The sequence below is a fragment of the Dipteris shenzhenensis genome, chromosome 18 (assembly GCF_047967505.1).
Source record: "Dipteris shenzhenensis isolate YYH24624 ecotype China chromosome 18, Dip_SZ_1.0, whole genome shotgun sequence".
In the NCBI taxonomy this organism is placed as follows: Eukaryota; Viridiplantae; Streptophyta; class Polypodiopsida; order Gleicheniales; family Dipteridaceae; genus Dipteris; species Dipteris shenzhenensis.
The window spans coordinates 32,096,663-32,115,976 of NC_141613.1; the positions used below are offsets into that span (position 1 = coordinate 32,096,663).

General features: G+C 46.4%; 1 protein-coding gene across 2 annotated transcripts in view; it reads right to left on the minus strand.

Moving 5' to 3' along the window:
* The window catches only part of LOC147891117 (Urb2/Npa2 family protein), a 114,653-nt gene that overhangs the window by 49,361 nt on the left and 45,978 nt on the right, over positions 1-19,314 (minus strand). The window lies entirely within an intron of this gene.

The window sequence follows — 19,314 nt, forward strand, 5'->3', positions numbered from 1 at the left end:
ATGCCATAAGGGATGGTATGCTGAAAAGAAATGGCAAGGTAGTAGTACCTAATCAGAATAATCTCAGGTAGAGAGTCATTCGAGAGTGCCGTGATAGCCCATATGCGGGACATCTAGGAGTCGAGAAGACATATGATCTCGTGAAGCGAGATTTCTTTTGGCCAAAGATGAAAAAGCATATTCATGAATATGTGACACGTTGTTTTTTGTGTCAAGTAAGTAAGACAGAGCGGGTGAAGCCACCCGAACTTTTACAGCCCTTGGAGATACCACTAAGTAAGTGGGAGAGTATTTCCATGGACTTTATTGTAGGTCTGTCTACAACACAAGATGGATATGATTCTATCCTTGTGGTGGTTGATCGTCTTATCAAGATGGCTCACTTCATTCTAACTAAAGACATATATTTCGTCTGCATGGATTACCTAGATCCATAGTGTCAGACAGAGATGTCAAATTTACCGGTCATTTTTGGACTGTGGTATTTGAGACACTAAGGACTGAGTTGGGAATGAGTAGTGGGGATCATCCAGAAATGAATGGTCAGACGGAAAGAATCAACCAAATTTTAGAGGATATGCTTAGAGCATATGTGTCATTGAGGCAACATACATGGGACAAGTGGTTGCATTGTTGGAGTTTGCCTACAATGGAAAAAACATTCCTCTACAGGGTTCAGTCGCAAGTCGCAAGACGCAAACCAACAAGAATCCTGAACCGAGGAATAATGCAAGTGCGCAATCCGAAGATACCCATGGTGTTGGTTGCATGGCATGGTCTACCTCTATCGAAAGCTACCTGGAAATCCGTATACTCTTACGGAGAGTATTCCCAGATTTCATCATCGAGGACGCTGATGCTTGAAGAGGGAAGGAATGTTATGCTCTAGCCGAGATAGCATGACCTCGCAAAAATCGGTGGGCATTTTCTCTTAGATGACCGACTTTTGTAATATTTTATGTGCATAAATAAAATGGTCAAGGGAAGTAACTGCCAAGGTCCTAGGTGGTTTTGAGTGCTCAGGCCTAGGTGCACCTAAATGTGTAAAAATGCCAAGGGGAAAATGTTTTAATTGTGCCCCAAGAGAGGGGTAAATGGTGTACCAAGCTAAAGGTCTAAAATGATGACATGTGGCAGAGGGAACCATCTAGGGAGTTTTGGGCTTGTGGATTTGATGCTTGCAGTCTACAAGAGAGGCTGGGAGGAAAAATATGATGCCAGCGCCTGTGATTGTGAGTTAGCCAGTGAATCAACAAAAACCAGAGAGTTAAGAAAGTGTACGTTTCACACGTTAATCTCAGCTCTAAGTTTTGACTTCAATCCTAACCACATATTTTCTTTTTTGACCTTCTCGTGGACTATTTCTAATGTTGTAGGTGATGTCGATCAGTTAGTGTATGCCGAGATTGCTTCTTTCTCAAAATGTCTAAATGCATCCTAATGTTATCTAGTTATCTCCTCGAATTATGCAATTATGAAATCTTTCTTTATCAATCTCGTGTTTGGTCATCAACGAGACTCTAATTTATCCTTCTCAATAAATTTTCTCCTGAAAAGTAATCATCAAGTTTACTAATCCATGATTAGATGGCGCATGTGTCTTTCTTCCTATCAAATCTGAGATGTGAAGGCTTTTCTACAGATCTAACTCCCTTGCTAGATCTTTGTGTCTTTATAGTAGCTTTCATGCTTCTACAAATGCCCTCATTTGTATCACTATTTGATGACTCATCCTGCGATGCGCATCTCTCTCTTCTTACTCTTGGTTCTTCTCTATAAATTCTCCTTAGGCTCTCACTCTTGTTTTGATTGTGTGTAGAGTGCATCTAATTTTTCTTGCTTGCATTTGATGTTCCATCTTTCTTGTTCTTTTCTTACTCCAACCTCTTCTTGCACTCTTGTTATAGTATCCAAGCTTCTTATAGTAATGGCACTTACCCTTTTTTCTAAACTGAACTGCATTATCTGAATTTTTCTTAGATAGTTATGCTGAATCACTCCTAGAATGATAGCCACCATAATGAGACCTGCCCTTGCCTTTAGCCAACAAGGCTTGATTCCCATCATGCATATCAACAGAGATGTTTTTTGTGTGTCTGTTCTTCATGTAATAATAGCCCCACTAGCTCCTGAAAAATAACTGGAATTGTAATACTTAGGGATAGTATGAAAAGACAAGTAAGACTATGGCAAAGAGCTTAGTGTAGTGGACACAACTCATCAACATTCAACAACTATTCTCTAAGATCCTATCCATCATGCATGCAACCAGGGTCAAAAGGAAATGTGATATATTCCTTTGCCTTAGGTGTTGAAACATTCTGGGGTCATCTGGATGGTAATCTGTCCTAGCACGAGCATCATCACAAAGCTCCATAATCACATACGTAACGGATGTCCCCATGGTTTTTGTTCTGCACACCCCATTGTGCTTTGCCTGCACATGGGAAGCATTGACTACTTTGCCATATACCCCACATGCTACCTTCAATTAATGCTTCAATGAGCTATCTTTGCATTGCATCTCTGGTTATGCTCTCCTTACCAAATGTGAAGAACGAAAAATCATCTTTATTATAGCTGCTGTATTTGGTCTGAAACAGCTCCATACGTTGCTGCAATTCCCCAACGTTCCATGGAGCTAGAGTTCTCACATATATGATAACAGAGGGCTCCAATACTTGGATGCTAGCATACATGTCTTTAGATGTCTTCCAAAGATGATGTCCTTGCTGAAACAAGGTGCATCTAGCCTCCGAACAGCCAAGTAGTCTAGGAGAGACAAATCAGGCCTGCTAGGAATTGATAGTATTGCGCAAGAGCTCACACAATGTGGTGTGGGGTGTGGAATCACAAACTTCTTTACTTAAAGAGCATAGATGTGTTAGAATTATTGTTATATTCTAGCAGTGACCAATGTAATGTAATAAGTAGGTTAGGGGCACTTTTCCCTCATTTGAGGTTTTTCCCCCTAACCACAGTTAGTTCACTAACTACGGTTAGTGAAGGATAAGGTTTTGTCACTTAGACAAAACCTTTCCCTCTTGTTGTACTACTTCACTCTTTCTATTGCAAACTAAACGTTCAGCTCTCTTGCTCTCTCACTCTCTATTTCTAGAGCAGCAAGACCCTGCTCCAAGCTTCCTGCCCAGCTCCCTACCGCTTGCCCGCAAGCTCCTCCTGCTCCCAGCACCCTGCTCGCAGCTCTCTGGACTAATTCCGTACATTCGCGCCAGTCCCTACCATCGATTAGCCCATTGGCATTCCGTACATCTGCGCCAGCCCGTACATTGCCGCCATTAGTGTCCGTACAGCGTCCTATGACGTACGGACTGACACTCCGTATTGCCAACTGCCCTGTGCCATACTGCACCATCCGTACACGTACATCCGTACACAGGCGTCCGTACACAGGCGTCCGTACAAAGGCATATGTACACATGCATTCCATACGCAATCGTCTGTATTGCGTGTCGCCATTCCATACCTGACAGCACTGGTTGTCTGTACTCCGTACAGTTATATCCGTACAGGTTGCTGCAAATCCGTACACAGTACGGATTTTCGTACATTTTGCAGGCCGTTGTACTCTTCATTGGCGTCCGCACTTCTGTGCAGGTTTTATTCTTGCAGGTACTCTAGCAGTTGGTTTTTGGGCAAGCATTGTTTGCAGATAGCCATTGTTTGGCTTAGATCTTGAAGAGAATTTGGGGCATTCTGTATTCGTGGGTAGACATTGCAGTTGGTTTGCAGGTTGTCCAAAAATTTGGGGCTTTTGGAATTACATTGCAATTTTGCAGTGAAATTTGGGGCTTTTGCAGGCAGAGTGCAATTTGTGCAACATTTAGAGCTTTTAGATCATCTTCCCTCTTTTGTATGCAATTTCCCACAAGAAATTGGGGCTTTTGCATTTGGGTTGCAATTTTGCAAGTAAAAGAGCATTTTGAAAGTTCGCAAACAATTTTGGACTCAATGTGAGTCAATTTGCAGACTTTTGCCACTATTTGCAGATTTTTTGGGCATTGAGCAGAGCATTGTGGTGAATTTTGAGCCTTTGACAGGCTGTAACAGTATTTGTCACTGTGGGCATATTTTTCTTTGCAGCTTTTACTTTACAGCGACAACTCCTGTCACTCCTACAGCTGGAGGCAGGGGTAGACGTACAAATACAGCACAGGTGATTGGAGCAGGTCCAAGGGTAAAGGGCAGCAAAAGCCACATGCCAATCAGCCCACACATCAGCATAAAGCTGATTCTCAACAGCTTTCTTATAAGGCAAAGGGTGATATAAATAATCAGAAAAAGAAGGGCATCTGTCATTATTGCAAAAAGCCAAGTCATTATATTGGAGAGTGCAAAAAGCGCATAGCCAAAGAGAAGAAAAGGAATTCCGATATGGCTGTATCAGTTCCACATTCTCATGATGGAGGAGATGTTGCAACCAACTTGGTTGAAGAGCACTATGCCTTTCTGTCTTGCACTTCAGATTTTTCAGTGGGTAGCTCTGATATTACAGCCACTCATGATGATGACCCATATGCTTTCTTGACTTGCAGCTATGATCCTTCAAAGGATGAATGCTCTTTTAGTGTTAATGAGACACTACATACTTGGTATTGTGATAGTGGTGCTTCAAAGCACATCACTTCCAAGAAAAGTCTGTTTGTAACTCTGCATTCTTCACCTACCAAGAAGAAGGTAACTTGTGCGAATAATTCTTCTTATTCAGTTTGTGGAGTGGGAGACATTATTCTCACATCCAGTGATGGCACAGATTTCAGAATTTCAGATGTACTCTATGTGCCAGGGATAAAGAAGAATTTGCTTTCAGTGTCCTCACTCAATAGAGGAGGATTTCACGTTGTTTTTTATGATGACAAGTGTGCAGGCAGAGACAAAGAAAATGACTATGCTTTGATGTTCTCTGGCACTTTGTATCGGGGTCTTTTTCAGCTTGATCTATATGTAAAAAGATCCCATCCACTGCTGCGATGCAGAATGCGGAGTTATGGCATGCCAGGTATGGGCACATGAACTATGGCAACTTAATGACACTTCAGAGGCATGATATGGTTGATGCATTGCCTCCTTTGGAGTCTCCTCCTCCTCATGCATGTGAAGGCTGCATTCTTGGCAAAATGCATAGACTTCCCTTCAAAAAGGATGGTGCAGTGAAAGCTACACGGAAATTACAGCTTATTCACAGTGATGTCTACGGTCCCATGAGGACACCTGCTTTTGGGGGTTATCTCTATTTTGTTACATTCATAGATAACTTTACCAACTACACTTGGGTCTATGGTCTCAAGGCAAAATCAGAAGTGTTTATGCATTTCAAACACTTTGTGGCTATGGTTGAGAATGAGACAGGACTCAAGGTGCAAACAGTTCACACAGATCGAGGGGGGTATATGTCTCATGAATTTGAGACATTTTTAAAAGAAAATGGCATCCTGCATCAGCTTACAGTAAGGCTTACACCTCAGAATGGCAAAGTTGAGCGGAAGAATCGCATCGCCATAGAAATGGATAGATGCATGCTCACAAGTAAGAAGTTGCCTCATAGATTTTGGCAAGAAGGCCTCATGTGTGCCAACTATATTTTAAATCGGGCTCCTACGGAGGCTTTGAAGACAATCACTCCCTATGAGGCATGGCATGGGAAAAAGCCTTCAGTGGACCATTTCAGAGTTTTTGGTTGTGTTGCATATGCCCACATGCCTGTGGAGTTCAGACACAAGTTGTCAGACAAGGCACTCAAATGCATTTTGGTGGGATAAAGTTCACAGAGCAAAGGCTATCGTCTCTACAATCCTGCTACATGCAAGATTTTTGTTAATAAAGATGTTATATTCTCTGAAAATTCAGCACATACACATGCTGAATTTCAGATTCCAGCCTCTTCAGATGATGTGTTTGAGGGGATGCTTCCTATACCATTTGGTTCCCCCATTGAAACTCAGAATTTACAGCAACCTCCGCCAGATCCACATGTACAGATTCAGCCCCCAGCTGAATTAGTACAACCTCAGGGTGTGGATGAAGTTGTTAGGCAAGAAATTCAAGAGATACACGCACGCCAAATCCACATGTATAGATTCAGCCCCCAGCTGAATTAGTACAACCTCAGGGTATGGCTGAAGTTGTCAGGCAAGAAATTCAAGAGATACACGCAGGCAAAACAGTCCCGCATTGGTTGCTTCAGACTCTCATGGAGAGTAGGCTTGAGGCTCCATTGCCTAGCAGAACTCGTAGTGCAGTAAGGCACATGGGGGGGGCTCTTTCAGTTGAATCAGCTTATGCAGGTACTCTTCTTGATGAGGAGGAGCCTGAGACATTTGAAGAAGCAAAGGATAATGTGCATTGGATGAATGCCATGCACGATGAATTGCAGTCCATTGATAAAAATCAGACTTGGGATGTCGTGGATTTGCCACCACGTAAGAATGCCATAGGTACACGTTGGGTTTTCAAAGTCAAAAGAAAGCCAAGTGGGTCCATTGATTGGTACAAGGCAAGGCTGGTTGCAAAAGGATATGCTCAGAAAAAGGGCATAGATTATGAGGAGACTTTCGCTCCTACATCTAGAATGACCACCATCAGGTCAGTTATAGCAATGGCTGCAAATTTTGAATGGAATGTTCATCAGTTGGACATTAATACAGCTTTCCTTAATGGAGACTTGGTGGAAGAGGTTTATGTCAAACAACCTCCAGGATTTGAAATTTCAGAAAATGCACATCAAGTATGCAAGTTGAATAAAGCTTTGTATGGGCTGAAACAAGCCCCACGTGCATGGTATGCCAAAATTAATACCTTTCTAACCAGCAAGGGGCTGCACAATAGTCCAACTGAGAGCACCCTCTACATCAAGAAGGCTGGGGGGGATATTTTGGTCAATCATCATTCTTTATATAGATGACATGCTACTCACCGGATCAAATGAGGAAGTAATTGCAGATTTCAAAGTCCAATTGAAAGCTACATTTGATATGTCAGACTTGGGCTTGTTACATTTCTTTTTGGGGATCCAGTTTATTCAAGAGAAACGTGGCATTGTTATGTCTCAGTCCAAGTATGTTCAAAAACTCTTGGACAGATTCAACATGCATGACTGCAAGCCTATGTCCATTCCCATGGAGCCGGGGCTGAAGCTTACAATGCATGATGCGGGTGGATCAATTGATGTCACACTCTATAGTCAGGCTGTTGGATGCCTCATTTATCTCTGCAATACACGACCTGATATTCAGTTTTCAGTTTCTCAGGTGAGCAAGTATATGCACAGCCCAAAGATTATGCATTGGCAGGCTGTAGAACGCATCTTCCATTACTTGCAAGGTACAAAGTCTTTTGGCTTGATGTTTCCCAGGGGGGTGACTTGCAGATGCATGCTTACAGTGACTCAGATTGGGCTGGAGACTATGATACTAGGCAGTCCACAAGTGGCAATTGTTTCTTTCTAGGACATGCTTGCATTTCTTGGTTGAGCAAGAAACAGTCTACAATGGCTACCTCCTCATGTGAAGCTGAGTACAGGGCAGCTTTCACAGCAACAGTCGAATGTGTTTGGCTGCGTCGTTTGTTTGTTGATCTTCATCTTTCATTAGAGGGTACTTCTCCGATTCTCACTGATAGTCAGAGTGCTATAGCAGTGGCAAAGAATCCTGTGTTTCATGCTCGCACAAAGCACATTGAGGTTCACTATCACTATGTCAGAGAGAAGTTGCATGCAGGAGAGATCAGTATGATCTATGTGTCAACACATGACAATGTTGCAGACATCTTTACCAAAGCACTTCCACGTGAAAAGTTTGAGGCATTTCGTAGTGCCCTGAACTTATTTCCTTTTGGTGATTGATCATTTCCTTGTACATGACATTGGCACTGCAGGGGGGTGTTAGAATTATTATTATATTCTAGTAGTGACCAATGTAATGTAATAAGTAGGTTAGGGGCACTTTTTCCTCATTTGAGGTTTTTTCCCCTAACCACAGTTAGTTCACTAACTACGGTTAGCGAAGGATAAGGTTTTGTCACTTAGACGAAACCTTTCCCTCTTGTTGTACTACTTCACTCTTTCTATTGCAAACTAAACGTTCAGCTCTCTTGCTCTCTCACTCTCTATTTCTAACAAGATGTGCAAGCTAGTAAATAGACAATGCTCAGAGACAAATATAGAAGCAACACTTTATATTTCCGTCCGTCCACAAAGTAGGATAGGATACAATACCAAAAGGTTCTCCTACTAGATGTCGAGCACTTCTAGATCTCTGAGCCCGCGTGCTCCACCTCAAGCATACGTAGACTCTCTGTCTAGAGTGTTCTTTTCAACCTTGCTGCCTTGAGTGTCAACCTAGGTAGGCAGCCCTCCAAGCTCAGTGTGCAGCTCTTCCTTCTCTCCTGGTCCTCTGGGAATAGGCTCCAAGAGTAGGTCTCTTGCTGCTCCTGACTGCTTGGCTTTTGCTGCTCCTGAAGATGATCACAACACCTTGCTGCCCTAGAAGACAGCCAAGGTCCAACCTCTAGGGAGCTCAGTCTGCAGCACACCTTCCACTCTCCTTCACCCCCAGTGTGAGGCCCAAGGGAGTGGCTTCTAGCTGCTCCTGCTGTTGCTGAATGTTGGACGATGTAATGGAGGCCCAAATGCCCTCTTTTATAGGCCCAAAGGGCTCAGAAGAATGGCCGACCCAGCAGGGGGATGAACCGACCCTCTCTGACCGACTTGGTTGGCTGGCCCAACCCTAACCAGCCGACCTGCTGGTCGGCCTGGTTGGCTGGCTCAACCAGCTCTATATAAGGGCCCTAGCCAGCCCCTTTTGGGCTCCTCCTAGGCTGCCATTTTCTGCTGTTGGAGACTCTATTGCAGGCTGTACACCTGCCCACAGATCCCTGCCATGCTACGCCCTTTGCCGGCACCATGTCCTGCCCATATACCTTCCGTACACTGCCCTGCAGCAGCCCGTACAGATCTGTACAGTGGCTGACATCATCGCGCCTTCGTTCCTGGCTGGAGTGTTGGGTGTTGGAAGCAACAGAAGCTCAAAAATGGAAGCACAATGGAGAAAAACGAGATGCTGTAATAGATTGCTGCAAAACTGAAGTGTGGAGGCTCAAGGGAGAGCCAACATAACAAAACCCTGGGGCTAACTGCCCTAACTGGACTAAGTGTCCTAACTAACCTAGATGGTACATAAACTAACTATACCGATAGTCCTAATTGACTATAACTAGGCCTACAAGGCTCATACCAAGGTATAAGTGGCATCTATGGATAGCCCATGAGATAGCCTACTAACCCCCCTCCATGGTATGGGCTGAAGTATCCTGGACATGGCTAAGGATACCTAAATATCTAGTGTCATTGTTGCACATGTTTGTCCGGTAAGATATAGCAACCTATGATTGTACAAAGTACAATAGATCAAGTTACGTCGCTCCTGCGAATGCTCCCACCCCTCCCCTGCTCCCGTCTACCCCCCCTCACGCTGTGCGACCCCTCTCCCCTCCCCCTCCTCTCTCTCCGCCGCCTCCCAGCTCGCAGCCGCCCACCGCGCCTCCTCCGTCCCCCTCTCCTCCTTCTCCGCCCGCCATCCCCCCCCCCCTCTCCTTCCTTCTCCACCCCTCCGTCCTCTCCCCGCCTCCCCCCCCTCGTGTTGCACTACCACCCCCCCGCCCCCTTCCTCCCCCTCCCCACTGTTGCGCAACGCTGCCACCCCCCCCTTTCCCCTCCCTCCTCTCCTTTCTTCCCCGCCCCCCCTCGCGCTGCGCTGCCACACCCTCCCCTCTCCTCCCTCCTCTTCCCTGCCCTGCGCTGTGTTGCCCCCCCCCCTCCTCCTTTCCTTCCCCCTTCACCATTCGCTCCCTCTCCACCACCTCTCCTCCCCCCGCTTCCCCGTACTTCTCCATCCCTCCCTCTTTCCTCCCCCACCTCCGTCCCACTCCCCCTCCCTCGCCTCTGCCATTCCCTTTCCCCCGCCTTTTGGAGCTTTCGCAGTTTGTCGGTGCGGTATGGCGGCTGTGAGCCCGGAACCGGTGGCCCAGACGGGAGACCCCCCTTCCATCAGCCTACCGCATATAACACTAACAGAGCATCAGGTCTCCTTGGTGAAGCAGGCCGCCACTGACTTCTCCCAGACGTCCATTTATGGGAGAGTCATTGGCTATGCTCCTTCACGAGCAAGACATCACGGACTGGTTGCAGTCCACCCTCTACCTTGAGGACAACCACATTGAGGAGGTCGCACTCATGGGACGTGGTATCTTTTGGCTCAAGCTCTCCTCAACACAGGCTGCGAGCGATATGGTCAGACGGTCCCTTGATTCTGTGGGTGGGAAGATCATCCTTATGGTCCCATGGTATAGGGGCTTTAGTGTAGCAGACTTCGATGCCCGCAGGCAACTCAGGATCCCCCCCGCCAGGCATCAACACCCCCTCCCGAAGGGGAAGGCTGGATTGAGGTCAAAAGAAAACGGAAAGGAAACAAAACAGGACCAAAAAAGCCTTCCCATCTACAGCAAGAGACCCCTGTGGTCACCAATCACAGCAGCAGCCTGGTAAGGGGAAGGAGAAAGGGAAGGAGAAGATCAGCCAGCCTCCCCCTCATCCTTCACCCCGCCCCCGCCCCCCCCCCTCCCCCCTCCTCCTCGGTCCCCCTACCTCCCCCCCCCTCCGGGATCCCCCCCAGCACCTTTGGTTTCAGTCCCCCTCTCCCCCTCGAGCATGATCCCAAGGGAGCCCCCCCTTCCACTTGCGCCGCCTGCGGCCCCGAAGCCAACACAGACCTCCTCCGCGCCTATCCCTCCTGGCCCGGTGGAGGGGAGAGGCCCTTCCCCGCAGATGGCCAGCACTATTCCAGCTTGTTCGACAGCCAGCACCCCTCTGTCTGCTTCAGACTCCTCATCCTCGTCCCCACACCCAAGGGCAGCTCCTAGAGCTCCACCTTTGGAGTTTTACCGAGCAGAACCTTGGGATTATTTGGATGCAGTGGGTATTGGCTCCTTCCCTGCATGCCTAGACATCAGCATCTTCTTCCTCCGAAAGGAAGCGGAGGGTAAGGTATCCGTCCTTGCCCCCCATGATGGTCCTAGCTATTCCTTCACTATCACTAGTAACGGGAATGAGTATTGGACGAATGAAAATGTTTGGGAGACGATTCGAGATTAGCAGTCCCAGGAGCAGGTGCAGGACTGGATCGGTAGCAGAGCAACGGAGCTTCTTCAGCAGCAGTGGAAGGAGGGTAACGTTCGTCTGAGATGGCACCACAGCACCAAACGATTCCGCCTTTTGGTCATCATTCGACCGCCTCTGGAGTGGATCTACACGGAAGGGCTCCGCCCTTGGAGGACCTCAGAGGTAGCGGGCTTCTACAGTATTTCCCTGGCAGAGGCTTTGAGTTGGTTAGAGGGAGCTTACCACCATAAGACGAAGGGCCTCTCCCCTCTGTTGAAGGTTTTAGAGGATGGGTCCGATGATCCGGCCTCTCCTTCGAAACCCTCACAGAAGCGCCTTCGTCTGCACACTAGACATCCTCCGACCACCTCGACATCGACCGCAAGCAGACAGCTGTTTGTGGCCCATCTCCCCTCTTCATGAGTATACACATTATCTCTTGGAACCTCAACGGGTTCCACTCATCAGGAACCCGCGGCCCCAGGAAGATGGTGCTCAGACAGGAGCTCCAGTCAGCCTTGGTGGGAAGGGTAGATGTGCTCCTATTGCAGGAACACAAGCTTTCGGCTTCTCAGACCAGTAAATGTGGGAAGGTCCTCACACGACGCTTCCACACCTACTGGGAACCTTCGATTGGCGAGTAGGGGAGGAGCGGGGGTGTCTGTACCTCCATCGACGTTTCTCTAGTTCAGCATGTGTGTGGTTTTGGCACCTTGATCCCAGGACGAGCGCTTTGGGTGGGCCTGAATATTGAGGGATCCCGCATCGGCTCCTCAATATCTATGCCCCGACCGACCTTAAACGGAGAGCCGCTTTCTGGAGCTCTTTGACAGACTTATTGCCAGAGATGGATTCTTTGATTGTAGGAGGGGACTTCAATAACCTTGAGACTTCAGAGGATTAGCAGGGACAGGGCCCAGAGTTCCTCGGTATAGCTCAGGCAGAGCAGGTGGATTGGGACTCCTTGTTCGCTGTGGGAGGTCGGGACAGTTGGAGGGAGCCTTCCTTTTGCAGATGGACAGGGAGTCTTGACTTCTCTTGGGGTTACAGGAGGGAGGGAGGCAGACTTCTGGAGCGGTTGGACCGTTTCTATGTCAACGATTAGGCGCTAGGCAGAGGTGGAGAGTCAGGAGTGGTTCCAAGGACGACCCTCTCTGACCATGCCCCAATCATCCTAGTCCTGGACTCAGCCTCTCACTCCTTACCTCCACGCTCGTGCCGGATACCAGACTCCATCTACTCCAGAGCAACGGTTCGCAGCAGGATAGTGGACCTGTGGGAGCAGGATTGGGACCCCATGGGGGATATGGCAGCTCAGGTAGCTCAGGTTCTTGCCAAGTCTAGTCTCATCTGTCAACAGGAGGCGATTCAGGTCAGGCAGCAGTGGTGGGCAAAGGAGAGGGGTCTCAGACGAGATCTTGCCTCGATACAGCGGATGCAGCAGTCTTCTCTAGGCTCTGAGGAGCTCAGACGACAGGAGGTTAGAGCCCGAGCCATGCTAGAGGAGATCACCCAGCGACGCTCAGAGTTCTCGTTTCATGCTTCCAAGTCCTTTTGGGCTAGGAAAGGTGACAGGATGTGTAGAGAGTTCTTCACGACTCATGGCCACAGGTCAACAGGGGAACAGCTCCGATCTCTTAGAGCGCAGGATGGTAGTGTCAGGACAGATCCAGACGAGGTCCGGGACTTGGCGACAGATTTCTACAGATCCCTGTTCCAGCATGAGCCCCTAGACCCTCGTGCCCGCCGTTGCAGGGAGGAGGTGTGGAGGTATACACCGTCGCTCGTGCAGCCTAGCATGAGTGAAACCCTTCTCGCCCCTTTCACCGTGGCAGAGATGCAGGATGCGGTGAGCGCTATTGATGGGCAGAAATGCCCAGGTGAGGATGGACTCTCTAGAGCTTTCTTCACCACCTTCTAGGAGCAGGTCCACCAGCCCTTGCTCGCAGCCTTCTAGCATATCTTCTCCAGCGGACAGATGCCAGAGAGCCTGTCACCACAATGTAAATATCCTAAGTCAAAGTACAGTTGACCATTTATTTGATCATAATTAAAGAGTTTTATATGTGTTAATTACGGTCAAAGAGTTATTTTAATGGTCAAAGGATTGACTACGGTCAAAGATACTTGACTCTAGTCAAGTAAACCTGACTACGGTCAGAGAGTGTTGACTTCGGTCAACAAGACTTGGCATGCGCCAAGAGGGGTTAACCCCGGTTAACCAAGATGTGCCAACCTCGGTTGGAGAGACTTGGCTATAATTAAGGCGCCTTGACCTTGGGTCGAAGCTCTTTAATTATAATCAAGAGTGTTGACTCCGGTCAATCAGAGAAAATATATATATATTTATATATATATATATATATATATTTGTTTTGATGTGCACATGTGTTCAGTGGGGACGCCCACCGTGACTAGGATTAGTCCACAGTGTGTTATTTGCATGCAAAGTGCTAACAATTAATGGGTACCATGGTGGTGCGCTTTTAATTAATTGTTGCACGTACTAGGAAGGATTATTTTTCCTAAGCGAAATGGGAGCCTGACAAGCATCTAGGAGGCGGTTCGTGTGACCGAGAGCTTTGAAGACTCCAGAATGGCCCTTAGAGGCTTGTAATAGGTTTTAGTCTAGATTTTAGACAAGTGGCATGTTGCCAATTTGAAAGGGGGCTTGAAGCTCTTGTAAAAGAAGAATTCTTTTCACGTTGGGAGAGGAGAGAGACTTACGAGACAGCTTGAAGCTGAACTTCTGTAATAGATTTTCTGAAATGAATAAAGACCTTCGGGGGGGTCCAGCCCGACAATTTGTCCTGGGCCCTAGTGTATGTTCAGAGAGAGGGAGTGAGGGAGAGCCTTTGGAGCATGTAATTCCGTCGTACACGTGAAGCTATTGCTGTTTTTCCACTCTCAGTGCTGTTTCGTCAATTACGGCTGTTTCGCCAATTACGGCTGTTTCGCCAATTACGGTTGTATTGGTATCAGAGCGAAGGCTCATAGCCTCTCAAGGCTGTGACGATTCTAGCAAAGGAGCTTAAGAGGAGCTAGCTGGTAGGCCTGCGGACGATTGACGAAATGTCTTTATTCAAAGCATTAACGAAAAAGGCAGCCGGACAGACGGGAGTCACTGGGTGAAGGTTTTGCATCGCCAATCGATGCTCAATGCTATGCTTTATAGGCGCTTGCGCTGAATTGGTGATTCGTAATCTGTTTCGTTGGGCAGCCCTCGTCGAAATCCTGAGCCGCCAACGCCAACGCTACACGCCTAGCTCGCCATCGCCCGTCAAGGAGACCCCGTTTCCAGAAACTGCAGAAATTATGATGTGGCAGATCTGACACGTGGCGCTGACGTGGTGCTGACGTGGCGCGGGACATGTGGCAGAGGTCTTGCAAGGTGCTGATGTGGCCCACGTGTGTAATCTGACACGTGGCAGGTGACGTGGCAGACACGTGTGGATTCCTGACGTGGCAGTACAGGTGGCAGTCAGCTCAGATGCTGACATAGCACTGACACGTGGCAGCCAGGCTGGTAGACCTGTGGTTAGTGTGACCTTGTTCAAGCTAACTGCAGTTAGCTGACCCTGGTCAGGGATTTGGTCAGAGGACAGCCTAACCAGACTGGACTGGTGCAGTTACCCAGTTTGGTTCAGTTAGTGGCCAAGTTACAGTCATCTAACCAGACCAGAACAGGACTGATCTGGTTAATGTAACCAGTAGTTACCCATCTGGTTACTGTTCTTTCAAAAAAAAAAAAAAAAAGAGACAGTTGCAGAGACAGTTTTGGCTATCAATTTTCTCCTGCCTGTAAGACTTTTACTGTCAGAAAAGTAGCAGAGAACCAGAGAAAAGCAGAGAAAACAGAGATTTGCAGAAAAAAGAGATGCATGCCTTTGTGCACAGAAAAGGGGAAACAGATGCCTTTTGAAGCCATCTGCAGCAGCCAGAAAAAGGGGAATATAAATTGTTGATGCTTTGGAAATTGTGTGGGTATATGCCTTGAACTGACAGCCAGTACTGGCATAGATTGTGAATGCAAAACACCTCTTGTTGAGGTACCTTTTCTGTTGGAAAAGCAAAGGTAGTGTGCATTAGTTACTTGCACAGTGTGAGAAAAATCTGCAGATCTCAGAATATGGATCAATCTGTTGGGATATCTCAAGGTGTATGCCTCAGGCACACCTTATGTTTCTATGTGTGAGTGCTAGAGGCACAGTTAGGTGCCCACAAGCACAGTTAGGTGGTGGAAAAGCCACATAGGATGATTGAGTGAATCTAGGAGCAGATTGAGGAGATGATTGTGGAGCTTTGAGGTCATCAGTGATGTTAGTGACCTTGTATGAGGTGCCTACTTAAGGACCTCTTTCTTCTTCATTCTATAAGCAAGTATTCTGATTTTGTGTCCACTCTACTCTTTCCTTTCAATATTCCAACATGGTATCAGAGCCCTTTGATCCCCCTTGAGCCCATTTTTGCCACATCATCATCTTCTTCTTCATCTTCTTCTTCCCTATCTTCCTCCTTCTTCCCAAAATCTTAGAGAGCTTGGTTCTCCACCTACAAACGACCATTGCCCAAACCCTCTGAGCTGGAAACTCCTCTAGTATGGGCGAACTTCCACCTGCAAGCAATTGAAGAAAAAACGTCTGTGGTGGCTGCCATTCTCCAAACAGCGAATTTCTTCTGTTGCTCAATACTCCCTGCCTACTCCGCCATTGCCTGAGCCCTTTTAGGAGTAGATGGGCGACCTCAAGACGAAGATTTTGAGCTATTTTTCAAGTCATTTGGTTCAGTAACGAGGGAGAAATCGTCAAAACTCAGTTTCAGCCTGTAGCAACTCTCCCGGGCAAAAGTGCGCACCATTTCGTCCAACCTCTGTGCTGGACCTTCTCTGGTATATGAGCTTTCTTTTGCTTCAGAAAGCCCTCTTTTCCTTGCTTTGAAGAGTGAGCTACAAGCCCTCCAAGTTCAGCTTTTCAGTTTTGACAGTTTTGGACAAGTTTTTGAAGATGATGCTACATAAAATGCTACTCTAGCATTTCTGGTTTTTTGAAGCTTTCAATAACTTCAGTACAAGTGTGGCTTCAGTTTTGTTTTGACTTGCTAGACCTGGTTTTGATTGGAAAGTGGTTATTTCATCCACTTCTATGAAGCATGCAAAAAGTAGCATCATTGTTTGAAAACTAGTCACTACTATTTGCTACATTAAGTGCCTATACTTTGGAAGTATTTCAGTTTTTTTTTTTTGCCTTGTAAGAGAGATAGACACTGCCCAATATCTGGGTTAGACCCTCTCATGGCTACCTTATATAATCTTGAGAAGTTCAATGGAAAGGGCTTCCATACATGGCAAATGAAGGTAAAATTTGCATTGATGCGGGAGAACTTATGGGGACTTGTCAAACCTACTCCTACCGCTTCTTCTACGGCCTCAAATGCTGGAGAATCTTCAGCTCCAACACGACCGGCAAGGGATCCAGCAAGAGAAGAAAAAGCATATGGTATAATTGCTTTAGCTTTAGACCTATAAGGGCAAATCTCTATTCACCCCTGAACAGATAGCGGAATTCCGTAGAGATGGGAAATGCTTCAGGTGCGGTAAAGAGGGGCATGTGGCTGCCCAGTGCCCAGAAAAGCCTTCATCATCGAAGGGAAAAGAGGCAGAGAAGCCACGAGGACCGCAAAAGCCAATGGCGGGGGGTATTCCTGATATACTTGGTCATGCTTTGAACCCAGAAGAAGAATTGCTGCTATCATGGGGCAAAGTTAGAGACCAGCAAGCGCTAATTTTATTTGATCCAGGGGCTACTGATAATTTCATATCAGAGGATCTAGCCCTGAGGCTGGGAATTAAGACGGAAGAGTTAGGCAGGGCTTTGGATGCTGATCAAATGTTTTGTGGGAATCCTGTGCCAGTTACTCCCTTGATAGGCAAGCTCCGTCTACATGTTCAGAGTTATGTGGATCAGGAAGACTTCTTCATTTCTCCACTGAAACATTATGATGTAGTTTTGGGGATGCCTTGGTTTCACCGCAAGGCAGTGAAGTTGACTCTTCCTGAAAGAGTGCTGAAATTTGTGCATAGGGGGAAAAATCAGCGTGTAATTGCCAGCAATAAAGGGGACACTATCCCCATTGTATCTGATGTTTCATGCGGTAAAGCAATAAAGTCTGCAATTTCTGCGTACATGGTTTTTGTAAAAGAAAAAGAGAATGATATGCATGCTGAAATGAATGATGCAGACAAAAATAAGTTCCAGTTTCTTGTAAACTTTAAAGATTGCTTTTCTGATGTTTTGCAAGGGGAGTTACCCCCAGAGAGACCAGAAGATCATCAGATAGAGTTAATGCCTGGTAGTGAGCCACCAAACAGACCCCCTTATAGAGTCAGTGCGACTCAGAGAGAGGAGATTATGGCTCAGGTACAGGACTTGCTGTCCAAAGGGTTGATTCAGCCCAGCTCGTCTCCTTTTTGTTCCCCTGTACTGTTAGTACAGAAGAAAGATGGTTCATTTCGTATGTGCGTCGATTATCGCGCACTGAACAAAATGACCATCAAGAATAGATTCCCTATTCCGCGCATTGATGATGTCCTGGATCAATTAAATGGAGCTTCAGTTTTCAGCAGGATAGACTTAAAGAGTGGCTACCACCAAGTGAGGATACAGCCTCAGGATGTGCACAAGACAGCATTCCGCACTACATTCGGGTTGTATGAATACTTAGTGATGCCTTTTGGATTGACAAATGCTCCAGCCACATTGAATAGAATGATGGATCGCATCTTCCGGAAGTACAGGCATTTTACTGGTACTTTCTTTGATGATATCTTAGTTTTTTCTAAGACAGAGGAAGAGCACAGAGAACATCTTGCTATAGTGTTTCAAGAGCTGAGAAATCATCAGCTCTATGCAAACAGCAAGAAAAGTGAATTCTTCCTGGAAGAAATCCACTATCTGGGGCATATAATATCCAAGAATGGGATACAAATGGATCCAGCGAAGATCCGTGCCATCCAGGAATGGCCAGAGCTGAAAACTGAGCATGAAGTTCGAAGCTTTTTAGGCTTGTGTTCTTACTACATAAGATTTATCAGACATTTTGCTGATATCGCAGCTCCATTACATGACCTTACTAAGAAAAATACAGCCTTCACCTGGGGATTATCACAGAAGAAAGCATTCAACACACTCAAGGAAAAGTTGACTACAGAGCCTATTCTGGTAGTCCCGGATCTTTATCAGTCTTTTGATGTTGATTGTGATGCTTGTGGAGAATGTGTTGGGGCTGCATTGCATCAGAATGGTCATGTAGTAGCCTATGAAAGCAGACGACTTCGGGATGCGGAAAGATATTTAGGAATCTATGAGAAAGAGTTATTGGCTGTAATTCATGCCATCCATACATGGAAACATTATCTTTTGGGTGCAGATTTTACTGTCAAAACAGATCACCAAAGTCTGAAATACTTTTTGACTCAGACCAAGCTTTCAGAGAAGCATATGAAATGGGCAAACATGCTGTCAATGTATCATTTTCAGATTGTCCATACTCCAGGAATTCGGAACAGAGTGGCAGATGCCTTGTCCCGAAGACCCCAGGTCAATAATGTAACTATTGCATATCATCAGGACCTGGAAGGCATGAGGGAACAATATGCTCATGATTCTGATTTTGGTGAAATTTTACAGCAGATGCAAGAAGGACAATCTACCAGTCACTATTCCCTGAAAGATGGGTATTTAATGAAAGATGATTGCCTATGCATCACCCAGGAGATGAGGAAAAAGATTTTGGGGGAATGCCATGCACCTCCCTATGCTGGACACAGAGGAATTACAGCAACAACTCTAGCACTAGAGAGGTATTTCTTTTGGCCAGGAATGCGGAAAGATATACATCAGTTTGTTACTGAATGCCTTACGTGTCAGAAAATGAAGTATGATAGACAGAAGGCACCTGGCCTACTTATGCCTCTTCCCGTGCCTCAGGCACCATGGGAAAATATTACAATGGACTTTATTTTTGATTTGCCGAGATCAAAGTCAGGAAATGATGGGATTTGGACTATCATTGATAGATTCAGCAAGCAAGCTCATTTCATTCCGGTTCGCAAAACCATAAAGGCAGATCATATGGCTAAGCTG